Source organism: Globicephala melas, chromosome 9, assembly GCF_963455315.2.
Source record: "Globicephala melas chromosome 9, mGloMel1.2, whole genome shotgun sequence".
NCBI lineage: Eukaryota > Metazoa > Chordata > Mammalia > Artiodactyla > Delphinidae > Globicephala > Globicephala melas.
This window is the reverse complement of record NC_083322.1, coordinates 19,616,959-19,634,967: the sequence shown is the minus strand read 5'-3', so window position 1 is coordinate 19,634,967 and position 18,009 is coordinate 19,616,959. Positions and strand designations below refer to the sequence as shown.

Here is an 18,009-nt window from a genome sequence, read left to right as displayed (position 1 = left end):
CTTGATTAAAAACTGTACACTAGATAGAAGTAAACGGGATTCACAAATTCATGCAGTATATAATTACTGGTGACAGGCACTATTCTGATTACTGAGAATAAGATGGTGAGCAAAAGAGACACCTACCCTCATGAAGCTTCAACTCTGACAAATTCATTATTTTTAAAAAGTGAGGTTGCCATAAAACTATATGGGTAGGAGCTGATATTTAAACTGAAATCTAAGAAACATAAAATGAGCAACATCAGGAAGGAAAAACTGTCTTAGAGAAAACCTCAGTCAGTTCCAGAGGCACTGAGCAATTATTTTCTGTAGTTAAAGTTCTGTCCTGCCTTCTCAGATACCAAAGGCTGGGTCACCTAGACACTGAGAGCTCTCTTCAAACACACACACACACCAATAAACATTAGTGCGAGGTTTTGGAAGGGTCCCTGAAGCTTAAAATCACCTTTGCAATTTTAGAAAAAAAAAATTTAGAAAATTTTAGAAGAAAGTTCCGCTTTCTTTCAAATTATTTTGGAGGGCAGAGTTTCAGAAAAAATGGTATAACTAATAGAGCTTTGTCCAGTGCCTTCAGAAATAAAAGCAATAGACTAGAAATGTCTAAATTGCACTATTCCTCATTTCCCCACCTCTCCCCCCTCCACATAAAGCATTTATAGCAATATTTTCTTCGAATAAGCTTCCTCTTTTATGGATTCATTGAGATCATTTAACAACTTACAACTACTTTGCAATGAAAATGTGCTTGTATTCTCAGAAGCTCCCAATTCTTTTCAGAGCTCCCTCTCAGTGCCCTTGCTTCTATATTCCATCAGGCTTTTCTATTCAATGGCCATCTATGAAAGATAGTGGCTGTGTGATCAACCAATTTTTCTCTTATTTTGAGCCCAATGTGATGACTCTCTTTTCTGGGCCTCTCTGAGTGCTACCGGCCTCCTTGAGTATAGATCCAAAGCCAAGTTGTTTTGCAAACACTCCCCAAGGGAAAGAGGGGTGAAGCCCTCTTTGACAATGGAACCGCTACTTTTAAGGTCCGTGTGACGTGTAAAGAAAAAAAAAAAGGTATGAGATAAAGTAAGTCTTTCATTATTGGGTTTCCAAAGATTTAAGAATTATCTCAAAATAAAACTAAACATACCAAGTATCTTGGAGAATACATTCTCTTTTTTATTTACTGGCATTTCCCACTTATTATTTCAGATCTGCTGGTCTAATATTATTCTACATTAAGCCCCTGATTTAAGTTTCATTTAAATTTCCTTCTTTTAAATACATATCTCCCCTCATTTAAATTCTCTAGAGTTTTAAGCAAAGAAGTAGGAGTTTAGTGTAAACTTTTCTTATTTGCATTAAGTAATTGGATAGCTTGCCTAAGCTTAATGAAACAAATACCAGTCAGCTCTGCCCTTATACCTCAAGCCCTAGCAACCTAGTTCTTGTTCTCAGTATATTCTCAATCAGGTAAGAGATTTAAGATACACCAGCAAAATGAATTTCTAAAAACCAGCCAAATCTCCTACAATGAATATTATATTACAACATGTCCTTTAAATGGAAATAATAATAATAAATTACTCAAATATATTCAGTTCTCATAGATATCTGGTAATATTAATAATACCAATATTAATTATTTTATTGAAAGAACCTAAAGGTTTTAAGAAAATGGGAAGGGTATTTTAAAGATAACTTTAGCTAGGCATTTTTTATATATTCAACTTTGTTGTCCTCGAGGAAGGAGGTATTACTATCTTCCTTTAACATGAGAAAAACTGAGATGTGGAAAAGCACACAGGAGACCTGAAATGACCTGATCTGATTTCCAAGGCCATGGTTCTTAAACCTCCTGAAGAATGACACCACCACCACTCCAACGGGAATCAGTTTCCATTACATTACTCACCTTTGTGGTCATATAAGGACAGTTTTTAAAAATCATATTACTCATAATTATTTTAAAAGAAGCTCACTTTTTATTTGTTTTCATTATGTCAAGTCAGAGTTTGCCAGAGTCAAACCGGCCCTTTCCCAAAGTGGTTTGGCTTTCAGTGGCCCTAAATGTTTCTCTGAACCTGGCCATTCACAAACACTCAGATTTATCTTCATGTAGGCTGACACAAAGGTAATGCTATACAATTCTAGCTTAGAAAATTACTTAATAATTTAATATATAAGGCCATTATATTACTGAGGGAAAGTTGATAAGAACCTCAGATAATGGGTGAGAATAAATGGGAAACTGAGATGGTTCTAGATAAAGTGATTTGAGGAAATGATTTATCTAAAATTGAACTATGACCATTACACACAGACAATATCTGCATACTATTGCAACGTACTTGACTCAGACTGTTTCAAACACTGGAAGAGAAAAATGAGCGACTACAACCTCAAAGGTCATTTTTAATGCTAATGATGAATTTTATTTTAATGCATCATACTTTGTCAGGACATGCTGAACCAGCATTCAAAATACTGTTTACTACTCATTTTTTAAACGGAAAAGCTGAGCCAGTAATCCAACAAACTAATTATTATACTATTAAAAATAATGACAAAACAAGTATACAGCTTTCTATTAATAAGACTTTACCAAAATAAAAGTACAAGGCAAGCTTAATAAAATTTCTCAGCTCAAATTATTTCAAATCCTGGAAGGAAATGTACATGCATTGAGATCCCCAAATAAACACATAAAGATGAATGTACATTAATATAACCATATTACATTCACATATAATATGTATCTATATGTAACATCTATATATGTATATAGAGATGTAATATCTATATGTATAACAGATAAAGAGTTAGCATTTATTAATGCTTACTTTGTACCAGGTACAGTTCTAAGCACTCGACAGGTGTAATTCATTTAATCCTCACAAAACCCTATCAAATTACTGTATTTCAGATGAGGAAGCTGAGGCACACAGAAGTTAGGTAAAGCTAAGGCTTACAGACCTTGTAAGTAATTTGCCCGAGGTCACAAAGCCAGTGAGAGGTGTAGCCAGGCAGGCTGACTTCGGAGCCTGCATTCTTACAGAAGATAAACCCATGAACAAACACACACAAACACATAATATATATATATACTACTAGAATGTAAGCCGGAGGGTAAGAACTTTGTCTTAGGCACCACTGTAACCGAGACACTAAATAGTGCCTGGCTCTTGGCAGGCATTCAATAAATATTTTTGAAAGAAATGAATAGAGTTTAATATGATGGAACACAGGTACCCTTGATATAATGGTAATTTAGAAAGAAATGGCACTGTCTTGGAATGCTGAATGACTGAAATCTAGCAAACCTACAGTGTATCAGTATTATTTAACCAGCATTAAGACCTGGTTCTGAATACAACCAAGAGGACATTTATTTTGCTCATCTATGTTTCTACATAAATATCATTTAAAATGTCATTCAGAATTTAACAATCAATGTTTCCTTCCTTTCCACAAGAATACTTTTAAAAAGTGATTAAAGCACACTAAAATTTACTCACGATCTGGGGGCATTTTCCTGCATGGCTTCAAAATGATGCCTAAGGGAAAAAACTCAGCCCATAACCGGAAGCCTACAACTATTATGAGGGATTACCCATAGCTGTAATCTTAAATGGTTCTCATCTCCCCCTTCCAGACGATCACCTCTCCTTTACACATTGCATATTACTTTGTACCTCGAGTCCCTATTTCAAGTCTCACTTGAGAACAAGTTCTACCTGTCCTGGATTTTCTCGGACCATTTTCTTATCAAATACATTCTCTTACTGCACTGAAAAAATAGATCTATATTTGAAAAGAATTCTGGTTTTAGTTCACAAGTTAACGTCACCATATCCTTGGCCCACACACCTCCCTCCCTCAGGAATACACAATTAAACTCCCCAGGAGGAAGTTACACGACACCCCAAAGCACCCTTGTCTTGCATCTAACTAGAAGGACCTATGGCCTCTTTTTTATCTGTCTTAAACTGAATATTTAGAGGCATCCTAAACTACAATAATCATCTTTTTATCTTAAAGTATACATCAATTGTCAAAACATTCAAAATACAACTGAACAATGATGGGAGCAGGGAGGCAGAGACACACACCACTGAACTGTGCCATATCAGCAGGGCTTGAAAATAAACTGTTTTATAGAAGTAGTGGAAGGAAATGCCCATGCATGACCTGTTACTACTGAAGACGTGTTTTGAAAATATCTACATCCCTCTCCCTTGCGAACATACACTGGATGGGTGCTGCAGTTGTTTATTTACTGAGATGCTGGAGGAAGACCACAGAGTTCTCGGAGGAAAAACGAACCAGAGGTCAAATGCAGGTATCTCTGGGGCAAATCCCTTTCATCAGCCCAGCGGGGCAAGACAGCAACTTAAGCACTGGCCTCACCCCGTTGGGCCTGAGCCAGGGACAGATGACAACATGAGATGGCTGCCTCCTGAAGACAGGAAACCAGGACAACATTCCCTGGTTCAGGGCCCTGGTCTCTGAAGAAATGACAGCATCCTAGTATACTAACGTATACAAAAGATACATCAAGCCTTTTACAGTGTTTTGCACTTATGTTTCTTTTTGTTAAAAGACACATTTTTGCCAGGACACATATTTTGAAACTGTCCTTGTTCAGTTGGTAAGTCTTGGCAAACTTTTGACCAGAGAGAAAGAAGATATTACCATTCTCCTTTCTAAGATTTGTAGGGCAAAGAATCAATACTTTTCTTCTTTTCTATTTCAAAGGACTTTCAAGCTTGAACCAAACTGCAACCTCTCACCCTCCACCTGCATTATGCCTCTCAAACATACACAGATACACATACCATCTAACTCACTCCAATGTTTTTTATGGTAGATGTTTGAATGTTAAAGCTTAGCAGACTACTCCATCAATCCTAGAGTAAACATTTTTAAAGAAAGAATAATTATACAAAGTCCTTTATTGTTTTTTAAATCAAGTAGTCTTTGAATTTTTAATCATTTTTGATTCCCATATTGAGCTGCTAATTTGACTGATGCATAAAGGTTAATGACTGCTGTCTTTATAAACTTTGGTTGTTATCATTACATAATTGTGCTTTTTTAATTGTTTAGCGCTTACAACCTTCATTTGTACCTTTTCTCATATTTTTGTTTGGTACAGCTTTGCCAATCCATTAATTTTTTAACTTTTATTAAGATTAAAACAAATTAAGTGTATGTCACATAAATAATACATAGCTCTTGCTGTGTGTGTGTGTGTGTGTGTGTGTGTGTGTGTGTGTGTGTGTGTGTGTGTGTGTGTGTGTGTGTGTGTGTGTGTGTGTGTGTGTGTGTGTGTGAGAATATAATCTGGCAGCCTTGATCTTTAAATGGATAATTGTGGCCAGGCACAATTATTAACAGTAAGAAACTGATAAACCTAATTTTCTTTCCTTTTATATTACATTTACTATTAATCTTACTTTGCTGTTATTTCTTTTTACCCTTTCCTTATTTTCCCAGTTATATCAAGTTACTACACATTCTCTTCCCCTCTCAGAAAGATCTTTGGTATTTTTCTGTGAGATTTGTGGTCATCCTCTTCCTGAACATTCACAAACGCTTTTTTCCCTACTACTGTTTAAAAACAAAATTCCTACTACTTTCTCAACCACCACCCTCTGCAAACTCAGTAAGATGAAATCACTTGAATACTTTGACTGCCCACCCCCAACTCTTAGCTAAGAGTTCAGAGCTTTTAAATTCATACAATTCCTAGTTTTCAATTAAGAATTACTCTTCATTTTCAAGAATCCTTATTAGCAGCTTTGTTAGATGTTCCCCGTCTATCATCCATGTATACAGTACAAAGGTTGATTCTCATGGGTGCTGCTTCTCCTCTCTACCTTTCCCTATTTAAGATATCTGTTATAATTAATTTGTAATTTGGTTCGAATTCTTTAAGAATCTTCCTAAGATGGACCACCGTGTCAGATACTTAGCCGTGACTCGGCTTCACACCCCTCTTTATCGTCTGCTTTGTGAAGTGGCAGCGGGAGTCTCTAAATCCCATTTCTGGTTTGCAGCTGGGTTCCTGTTAGGCTCTGCCAATAGAGGGCGACAGAGGGAGACCGCAGGCTGGAGGAGGGAAAAGGAACTCTCCAGTTTGCAGTCCACGCCTTGCAGCATTGCTCTGGCCTCACTGCTTCAGGCTAGCAGCAGCACTTGTTCCTACAGCAGCAGTCCAATCCAGTTTGCAGTCTGCTCAAACCTGCAACCTAACTGCACCTCACTCTGGAAACACCAGCCCTGCCTCCCGGTAGGCTCCTCAAATATCTTGAGTCCCAGACCCACTGGCCTCCCCTCCTCTAGACTACAGTTCCACAGCGCCCTCCTTCAAGCATCAATGTTTTCAATCCTGCTGCTTCCTGCCACTGCTACCTCTGGGATAGCTTAGAGCTGCAGTGGCCAATACAGTCAACATCAGCCACACGTGGCTGTCAAGCCCAAATTTGATTTGTCCAAACTGAGATGTGCTGTTAGTATAAAATACATACTGGATTTTTAATACTGAGTATGAAAATAAGAATGTAGTAGGACTAATATGTTTTATAGTGATTATATGTTAAAATATAATATTTTGAATATACTGGGGAAAATAAAATCTTAGAATTTGTTTTGATGTGGCTACTAGAAAAATTTTAATTACATAGATGGCTCACATTACATCTCTACTGAACAGCCCTGCCTTTGAGTTGTGTTGTTGTTGTTCTGCATTAACAATTCTTGCATTAAATTCTCTCTGTAAAAATAACTGATGAGTTTTGTCTCCTTAGTGGATTCTGGCTGCTGTTCACATTAATAAGTTCTCCAAATCATAGCATATCTGTGAGTCTCTCTTTCACCCTGACAGGCATATGAGAGCTCAACAAAGAATTGGGGGGTTTCAGTCCTTTCTCAGGAATCCCTAGATGTCACTCTGCCTTCTAGTTTCCAGTTTGGCAAAGAAAAGCCTAAACCAGACTGACCCCCTTTTCCTTTACAAATCAGTGGTTCTTTCTGTCAGGAAGCTTGTAAGGTTTTCTCTTCATCCTTAGAGTTCAGAAATTCTAGCAGTCTATGACTAGGTGTGCATCTTTTCTCATCAATCCCCCTGGAATAAAGAGAGGCCTCTCAATTTGCAGACTCCAGTCTTTCTTCAGCTCAGTGAAATGTTTTTATATCATTTAATTATCACTGCTCCTCTCTCTCTTCCCTTTATTTCCACCTAGAATTTAGTCTATTTCATCAAATATACAGGGTTATTTCACCCTCATCCTTCAATATGAAATCAAGATGCCTCTTAAAATCAATGTGTCTTACCACCAACAACCAAGTGGCAACAGTTGCCAGTGCTACAAACATCAAAAGCACCATTCAAATATTTCAACAGTTCTTGCTAGAAGCACCTTTTTTGAGTGTCCTTCTCCCTGGCTGCTACTGCTTTTCATCTCCTACTCACCAGGGCTCAGGCCCAGCTGTCCGGTTATGTTAAGCAGAGATGCCCGCTGAATGGTGGGAGATGAAGCAGTCTCCACCCTGTGGCCCAGTGGTATACCACAGGCTGAGACCTTGTGAGCCCCCTGTCAAGGGAACCAAGAGAAAGTCTCTCTGTTCCCGTCTCCCACCCTCTACCCACCCAGACAACAGAGACAGAGAAATCAAAAGCTTCTCTCAGGAACATTCAAATACACTGGGGCCAACTTGTGCTGTGCCGAAACTAACCTACTGGCTCTCACCCATCCATCAGATGCTCTACTAAGAAAAAGCACCTGGGAATTAGACTGAAATTGCAATGAGAGGACAATGGAGATGCTTTCAAGCCTCCAACTCCATAGAATCCTTTCCACCTTTAAAATTTCTACTAAAGTGCTTGCTTCGGCAGCACGTATACTAAAATTGGAACGATACAGAGAAGATTAGCATGGCCCCTCCGCAAGGATGACATGCAAATTCGTGAAGCGTTCCGTATTTTTTCAGCTCAGGGCTTTGTGACCAGCCAGAGGGGTGGGGTAGGGAGAGTGGGAGGGAGGGAGACGCAAGAGGGAAGAGATATGGGAACATATGTATATGTATAACTGATTCACTTTGTTATACAGCAGAAACTAACACACCGTTGTAAAACAATTATACTCCAATAAAGACGTTCAAAAAATTTTCTATTATACCTTTTTTTCCCCACATTAAAGAGTTACAGAAAGTTCTCTACATATGAACCTAAGTTGCAAACTTTCAAAGATGCAAACATGCATTCCATCAACGTCAGGCATGAGTTGAAATTGCAGCTTGCCCTCCGTCTCCTATTGCTGACGATCCTTCAGCTGTGCCATATCCCCCCTCCTCTCCGTCCTCCAGTAACTCTCCTTGCCTGTTCACTCAATGCCAGCCCGTGTGCCAGCTGTTGTACTATACTACTGTACTTTTCAAGGTACTGTACCATAAGATTAAAAATATTTTATTTTTTGTTTTTTATGTATTACTTGTGTGAAAAGTATTATAAACCTATGACAGTACAGTACTATATAGCCGATTGTGTTAGTTGGGTACCTAGGCTAACTTTGTCGGACTTATGAACAAACTGGACTTATGAACACGCTCTTGGAATGGAACTCGTTCGTATGTAGGGGACTTATTGTACTTACAGCATTTTAGGGCAGAGTTAAGAGATTAAACGTGCTGGATGGGGCAATCTCGGGCACTGTACATTAATTCTTATGGAAACCATTTTCCTATTTTCGTCTCTACACTCTAAGCTGCATTTTCCTAAAAAGAAGCATAGCCCCCCCACCCCATACTGCAAGGACTATGAAGTCTTTCTAGATATATACAGGGTGAAAACTACTAATACCAGAACACAGTCAAATAAGAGCAATTTTTACATGGGGACAGAACAACATGGTCTGGTTCTGCAGCTCACAGATCATCATCAGGCATAACTGAGGGACAGGCCTTGGGGAATCAACGGATAGAAGACACCCTATATCGCAGAGCTCTGCTTTTAGTATCACACGGTAGTAAGTTCAAGATTAAACTCCACAGCAAGCACCTGTTCTATAATGCTGGTGAAATGCTCAGCCAATTGCTGTAAAGTCCAGTCTAGCTGAGAGAAGAGGGCACCCTCTTCGGAAAACTGAAGAGAAAATGAAGTTGTACGTGAAACAGAGGGACAACCCGCCTCCAGCAATTTTGTGCCCAAAACACTATTTGAAACCCACTCCAACAAAAGGATAGTCAAATTTTGTATCACTGAGCACAGTCACAACTGTTATTATTAGCTAGTTAGACACAAGCTTGAGAAAAGAATCTCCGTCAGTCGCACTTCTGAATAAAGACGGCCCTATATTTTTTACTTCAACTACCCTGTAACCCCAAAAGAAATATCAAGAGTGGAAGGGGCCTTCTCCGTGAGGCCAGGCTCATCTTTCTGTTTTAAGTCACCTTGGTTCGCACAGGAAGCACAACAGACAGCCTCAGCACCCACCACGCCCACCCCACGCTGCACTCTCCCTAGGTAACAACGATCCATGCTCATGCCTCTCTGACACTATTCACCAGCTAAAAATCCATTCCTTGGCAGACGTTTTATTTCTAGCCTTCCCTATGAAATCATGCTAAAGAAAAAACAAACTCTAATAAAAACACATTGATCTGAAAGCCACACTAAGCAAGTATACTGGATTTCACTTCTTTTTTGTGTGTGTGGTACGCGGGCCTCTCACTACTGTGGCCTCTCCCGTTGCGGAGCACAGGCTCCGGACGCGCAGGCTCAGCGGCCATGGCTCACCGGCCCAGCCGCTCCGCGGCATGTGGGATCCTCCCGGACCGGGGCACGAACCCGTGTCCCCTGCATCGGCAGGAGGACTCTCAACCACTGCGCCACCAGGGAAGCCCGATTTCACTTCATTTTAATTTTCACCTTAAACATAAAATGAGATGGCAGAAACACATATCAAAAGAGCAAATGATGTGAAATTTGGTATGATTTTACCTACTGTCACTTTATGGTAACTCCTATTCATTCCCTTGATATTTCCCATCTCTTACAAGTTAAATCACAGACATACTTTAAGAAGTAAAAATTATCATTCAGAACTCACATCAATGGCAAAAATAAACAAACAAATGGAGGTGCAAAATGAAAAAGCATTAAAAAGTACTTATCAGGAATTTACTATGCACACCATAGTGTGAGGACAAGGAATCAGGCCAGAAGACAGAGCAGAACAGCGAGGCCTTGCTCTTGAGAAGTCTGCTGGAACACAGTTCCAACTATTCCAACAAGAGCATTCAGGCCCATGTGGTCCTCTCACTCTCTATTCCATTTAATTTGTTATTATTAGTATTGAAGACTTTAACATATAACTTATGTCATCCAAATGAAAAAATGCATAATATCAACTAATTATAACCATTTATGGAGTACCTCCTTATGCCAGGTATTTTATTTCATTTAATCCTCACAAAAATCCCAGAGTAGTTGTTATTCACCTTTCAGAGCTGAAGAAACCAAAGCTGAGAGAAGTTAAACTGCTCAAAATCAAGTAGGAAAATATGTGGTGGCATCTGTATTCTACACTTGCGACTCCAGAAACCATGCGCAAGTCACTACACTACATGGTCTTGATTGTGTGAACTAAAACACTCAGCCAAAGCCCCCCAAAGTAAAATGTTCCACGTTCTGGTTCAAATATTAATACACGCGTCTAGGTTTTCCTCCCTCCCTTAACAAAGCCCTTCCTTCTTCAATCCATTTATGCAGGACACAACTCAACTGGCCCTAATGCAGTTGCAAACACAAACACAGGTACTGATATCACATGGCAATGAGTGGCTGGCTGACAGGAGATCCAGAATGTGCTTCCACGCTTTTCTTTTTCCACTCACAGACTCCTGAGGTCGAGAAATACTGCTACAGTGCTATTCCAAAGGTACAAATCTGCACGTAAAATTACATTAAGTGAAGAAGGATAAACTAAAGATTATAGTCACACTGAGTATGACTACAAAACACCGTGTATAACATTGTACAAAAATTCAAAGAGGCTTGTGTTAGGTTTTTCTCCCTTTAGAGTTACTACAGCTGAGAAGGTAATAAATTATTGTTTAAGTGGCTTTGCAAAGGTACAAACGCCTATGATGAGCCCCAAAGTTAGCAGTTACAGAGGTGGCGACCCTCCCAAACCCCTTCACTAATCCGCAACGTAATTCTCAGTGAGGAGGAAAAGGAACTGAGAAGTTGGAGTGAGGAGGACGTGCGCTCACCAGGCTTTTGAAATGGACCGTTTACGATGGGGCAGTCTTTCCAGAAAAGCACAATGGCGTGGAAGCAGATCAAGAGAAAGGAACTGCAACATTAACTACAGCTAACCACATCCTGGGCAAACTGCCTCCGCCTTACACCCATGTTTAACAACACAAGAACTTCGAAATGGCTAGGTAAACCACACCTACCTACACAAAGAAAACTATTTCCACAATGTTAACAACCATTTCTAAATTTCAATTATATTACAGGCCTGAGGAACTGAGGCTTTTAAATTATGCAATATTAGTCAGTGACATAGTGCTCCAATCCCACGCAGCACGAACCATGTTAGCTAAACCAACAAAATGAATAATTTAACTCCCAACCAGCAGGAATTCACTATGCCACCTTCATTATTTACCTCACAACACCCATTCCTCTCATTTTTGAAATAACAGCTGTAGGTGTTCAAGATGACCCCACCGCCTACTTACATAGATTCTGATCCACATATCATAGGAAAATTAATCCATCCTCTGTTCAAGGTAATCAAGGATGAAACATCAACCTTCGCTCTTACTGGTCTTCCTCATTAAATTCTAACCCATCAAATGTCAATAATCACTAATGCATAATATAATCAATAAAACCATACTTCAGATAAAGCTCATATGCTTTGTTATCTCCACTGCACAAAAAAAACCAATGTATCTCCTCAGCAATTGTGTATTTTCACACCTTTTGCTATCTGAATTTTCCTTCTTGCACCAGAAAAGGGATTTATTTTCTTTTTTTAAAAAAGGAACAATTTTGGACACAAAAACGCTTCTATCATTTTCCTCCCTGGGAAGAATTTTATGGCTTCTCACTGTAACTAACAGGGTTGTGAAAAGCAGCAAGAAACCAGATGTGTTCATGGCAATCCAGAACAAATTTTGTCACAGAGACCAAGATTTGAACTCAATCACTCTTTTACACTCAGCCGAATATCAAAGGTTTCCCAGTTAATCCACAGTTCACAGGAGGCCTATCTAGCTTCGATTTTGCAGCGATGATAGCCATCATGGAGATGTGAAAAACAGTCCCTGAATCAGATACTGCAGTTTTATAAGCAGCTAGAATTGTACTAACTCATATTCAACTCCTAGTTAAAATAATTTTGAGATAAATAAATACTGTCAAGGAAAAAAAATTTCAGGGATAACTATAAATTTCATTAAGATATATAGCAGATGTTACATGGAAGATGAATATTCATTATTCCATCTGGCTTCTACTGCAATCCATTTTATCTTTACAGTGATTTCCAAATATCCCAACTTAAAATGCTTACACTGTACAAAAATTCAACGACAACACGTTTGTGGTGCAAACAGTTTGTCATTTTTTGCTTAGTTCGACATGACTAAGTTTGTTAATGTATTTTGACAGACTTGCATAATATCCTAAAATGTTTTGAACAATGAAGTTTAGGCTGCAATGCAATATTAATGAGTGAATAATGTTCTTGAATATAAGGTTTAATATTTAATGATTCAGAGTGCTGCCTGGATTTGATGTAGGAGAAAACTGTGGTTTGGAATCACTGCATTTATCAGGGGACCTGTGCAAAAGACTATGGACTCCAGGCAAACCTTTAACCTAAACTTTGAGCTGGGGTCTCAAGGTGTGAAACTGATGCTTCGCCAGCTGAATCTCTAGCGCCTATCAGTATTCATAATATCACACCATTTATCAAGTGTCATTCACCAGAATTTTAAAATTACTAGGAACTCACAGGTCTGTGTCAAGAAGTGAAAAAAAAAGGAGAATTAGTGTAAAAATAACATTGTGTGGTCTACATTCAAATACATTTAGGAATCAAATCTGCCAGCTGCATCAACATGTCAATTTGATTATTCAGTAGCAAGTTCAGATCAAATAATGACTTATCTCCATATCTTCTATAAAGAGAAGTTCCTGATCTAAAAAATTTCACAGAGAAATTGGTTCAATGTGTCCATCTAATCCAATGAATGGATAATCTGCACCCATTATAGGACTTGCCTCATTTGCAAACAATACTATGTCTCAAAAATAAGCATAAAAAGAGCAACAAGAGCAGGATTTACTGAAATCAGTTAAATAATACTCAAAACCACAGAGCTATGAAGAAAGGACTGTAAAGCCCTCCTAACTGGAATGTTAACATTACTGTGGTTTTAGAACACCAGTCAAAGGATGAAAATAATGCCCAATTTCCAACATTCATCTGCATTTACAGTTCACAACAGCCATGTCAATAATCACTAAAAATCTAGGTTAAGACTTGACTCTGCCACATACTGAATTTCTCAATATAACCTCTCTAAGCTGCTGGTTTTCTCATAGGAAGATGGGCATAGTAACACCCTATATCACACGATTGTTATAGAATCAAATTAAATAATATTGGTAAGCACTAGGTCAAACAAAAAGCATTAATACCAATGTGAGTAAACAAAGAAAATCCTGGGTAACATTTACCGAGCACCTGCAATGCTCTTGGGAAGGGCCTGCACAGAACACATCACTGACATGATCACCATGGTGGTTAGAACACAAAGAACAGGCAATGGCAATCTCTGTTGCCTCATTTAGTTCCTACAGTAAAGGTGGAAAATAAGCACAAAATAATAGAAGAATCTACACAAATATACAGGTGAAATATTTTCTCACCTAAACTTCTATTTAATGTCATATTTCGATAGTTTACAAAGTATCTTCATTTGGAAAAAAGACAAAGTAACAGTGATACTCAATGCTCTATTAATCAATTTGATATAACATGTTTTAATCACTGATTAAAGTATTTATTGAGCATTTATTATGTGCTTAGTGTACAAAGCATTGTTTTAAAAATAAAATCAGTGATTCCACCATCAACCACAGTTAGCATCCCTTCCTTTATATCATGACATTTAAATAATGCTATTAAGTTCACTCTATTCCATTTTTACCAGATCAGCAATTGTATCACCAATTATTTCAAAAAGAAATAAAACTGCTTTCAAATACATACTGTAGAAAACCTGAAAAGTTTGCCAATGATAGATAATAGTCTTAGTTCACTATAAGATCTTAATTACCACCACTGTCAGGGAAGAGTCCCTTTTTTCTGTTAAACCATTTAAAAGAATTGATGCTACAAATTCAATGAAAACTAATTAATTTCTCCTAAGCACCGGTCCTGATGCTCCTGCAGGTAATGATGGTGTCTCTTTAAGGGAACACAGATTCAGTAATTAGACTTTTCTCAAGTATGAATAACAGACAAAAAGGCAGGTATTCACCTGGTATTTTTTTACACACCCCAATCCAAAAATATATATTAAGTTACATCAGCTTTTATGATTATTCTCTAGTTTACAATGTACTTAAGGGCAGAACAGAATGCTTAGTAAAATGACAGGAAGAATACACAACAAACTGTTAATGATGCTTACCACTGGGGAGCAAGATGGGGTACTGGGCTTATTTTTTTTCAGTTTTGTGATGCTGACATTTTTACGCAAATACGTTACGTTTGAATAAAATATGTTAGAGCAGCACTGACTATTAGAAATATAATGCAAACTAAAAACATAGTTTTAAATTTTCTAAAAGCCACATCAAAAAAAGTAAGAAAGAACAAAGTCAAATTAATTTTAACAACATGTAATATTTTATTTAGCCCAATATATCCAAAATATTGTCATTGCCTCATGTAATCAATACAAATTATTAAAGAGATATTTTATATTTTTTTCATATTGAGTTTTTGCAACCTGGTGGGTATTTTACACTTAGAGCAGATACCAATTTGGACCAATGACACTTCAAGTGCTTAACAGTACAGGGCTACAAAAAGTTTCAAAGGCATATCTAGGCATAAGTTAGGTATTTTTCTTCCTAAATTGCAAAGCAGTATGGAGGTGCTCATTAAAAGCTTCTCTCGTATCAGTTCTCAGCTCATGGCATGCTACTCTCTCACTGTTGATTTCTCAGATCTTTATCCAACCCATGCATGTTATTTACCTTCTTGGTACATAAATAAGAATTCATAAAATTACATATTTCATGTGCAATGCCACTGACTGTTTTCATTTCAGGGCTTTAACTACATGAGTAGAAGTGGCTACTGCTAATCACTTGGATCTCTTTTCAGAATATCTTTAAAAAGCCAAACACAATTACATCCCTTTCCCACATACATAACACTGCAATATTCCAGCAGTGGAGACCCATGGACTTTACAGAGGGTCTCCCAGCCCTTGAAAATGATTCTCTCAGCAAGCATAAATAAATAAATAAATAAGTGAAGGCACCAATACATAAGGACAACCATCAATTTTAGAACTTATATTACCTAAAAGGAATATTTTTCAAATTAAAAGCTATGTTACCTTTTTAAAATCACTTGTTACTCTAAAAAGAAAAAAAAAAAGTTCTCATTTCTCCCATTTAGCACTTTAGGAACTAGACCTGGGCACACCCTTGGAAAAATACAAACAATGGCTCATGCAAAAGAGAACAAGTTCATCTAGCTTCCTTTAGCTTATTTTTCCTGTATTTTCACCAGTATAAAGATTTTCTATACTCCTTAGAAAGGATAAAGGCAAGAAGAAATGAGAAAGGGCATTTGAAGAAAACACAGTATAACCAGAGAATAACTAATTCTCTGAAATGGATGGATGGATGGATGGATAGATGGATGGACGGATGGATGGATAAGACAAACAAATTTATGCAGCATTTACTATGATTCTGTGTGAGTCACTGAGCTAACAACTTTACATGGAATAGCCCATTTAATCCTCGAAATAACCCTGAAAATAACCCATGGTGGGTGTTATTACTGTCCTCCATCTAACAGATGAGTAAACTGACCCTTGAAGAAGTTAAGTAATTACTAATGTGGTCTCCAAGCCAGTAACCCTTAAAGCTGGAATTCAAACCCAAGCAGTCTGATCTCTGAGACCACACTCTTAACCAACATACTCTACTGCTCTTCAGTTCAAAGAGAGAAAGGAGTTCTCTGTAAGAATAAGCATTTTGTATTGAAAGTTTAATGTGTGCCAGGTACTCTATACACATTATCTTATTTAATCTTCATTTAAAAACAATCTCATCAGGTAAGTATTCCTATTAACCCAATTTCATAACTAAGGAGACTGAGGTGTAGAAGGATGAGTGACCTACACAGGATCACAGATCATTAAGAGGCAAAGCCGGGCTTCCCTGGTGGCGCAGTGGTTGAGAGTCCGCCTGCCGATGCAGGGGACACGGGTTTGTGCCTTGGTCCGGGAAGATCCCACATGCCGCGGAGTGGCTGGGCCCGTGAGCCATGGCCGCTGAGCCTGCGCGTCCGGAGCCTGTGCTCCGCAACGGGAAAGGCCACAGCAGTGAGAGGCCCACATACCGCAAAAAAAAAAAAAAAAAGGCAAAGCCAGCATTTGGATCAGATCTCTACTCCAAAGACAATGAATGTTTGGTCCTTATTTTTTTCCCCTCATAATTTAGGTGGGTTTGTAATTAGTATAATGGTAGAAATCCATGATGATTAGGCTTTCCTAATACTAGAATAATTTTATTTGTAGTACCTAACAATTCACAAAAAGCATGCTTTATATAGAGATACCCTGGATGAAGGTAAGCACTACCAAAGAAAGACCACTCATATAAGACTACCAGAGGCTACAACATTAATTTCTAAATCATTTTTAGCTTACTTTAATAGAATTAACTCAGAATGGGAGTACTATTTAAATAGGGATACATTTACAAATTTTTTCTTTTCAACTATCTACAGAACCCTCATTAAAACTGCTCTTCCATTTAGTGTCGAATAAAGATGCCTCTGGAACTCTTTGTATACAACACACTCACACTGGCAGTAAATGTTGCAATGATATTACCTTAACGTTCATTTAAATAGTGATTGCACAAGAATGAAAATGAAAATGAGTGACACTGCTATAAGTTTCATTATGGTTTCCAAGATGAAATGACTAAGTCACTGAAAAATAAAACACATATTTGAATTTCTAGGAGTTGCAGTATGTTCCTATGCCTGGGTATGGGGTGACAAAAGAAGTAACCAATGAGATCAATTCAGATAGTTTTTGAAAAAATCAATTCTAAAAGCATTAAGGATCTATGTATTAAAATTAATCACGATAATCCTCAGAAAGCAGATTCTCAACTAAGATAAATCTTCATAGACAATATACAACATGATTTGCAGAAGACAAAACTTGAAACTCCCATTATTGCCAATTCTTAAAAATTCCTTTAAGACCCACGTTTACAGGGCTAAAGGAGTACAGAATTGGCAAACATGCTCCTAAAATAGCCAGAGACCTGTTTGCTTTTAAAGAAAAATGGGCTTCAAATGGTAAATTAACCTCTCTGAGTCTGGGTCATTCCAATGGGAAGACAAAATAAAGCATTATTTTTTAAAAGCAAAGTTACGAATAACAAATACCACCACAGAGGTTTTTTTTTTTTAAATCTGTGTGAGATACATAAAACTAGTTAAATAACTCACATAGCTCAAGAATTTAACAATTGAGGGAATGATCATTTTGTCAGTATCCTGTATATATGACAGTGAAGAGGTACCACGTGGCTGTAAAGACCAAGTTCACTTCCTTCCTTACCATGAGAAGGCACTATAATCTGAGTTCCTTGTCATGTTCAAATGTAGATAGTCTTCTGTTTTATACCTGCGGAGGCTCAGTGCTTCAACTCAAGATCTT

The 18,009-nt window shown here is 37.8% G+C and overlaps 1 protein-coding gene and 1 non-coding gene across 3 annotated transcripts in view; one reads left to right on the top strand and one right to left on the bottom strand.

Annotated features, from left to right (window-relative positions):
- CHCHD3 (coiled-coil-helix-coiled-coil-helix domain containing 3) overlaps positions 1-18,009 on the bottom strand; it is a 287,932-nt gene that overhangs the window by 190,483 nt on the left and 79,440 nt on the right. The window lies entirely within an intron of this gene.
- LOC115851975 (U6 spliceosomal RNA) lies at positions 7,876-7,982 on the top strand. The gene has a single exon (XR_004038990.1). It is a non-coding gene; the product is annotated as a U6 spliceosomal RNA (small nuclear RNA).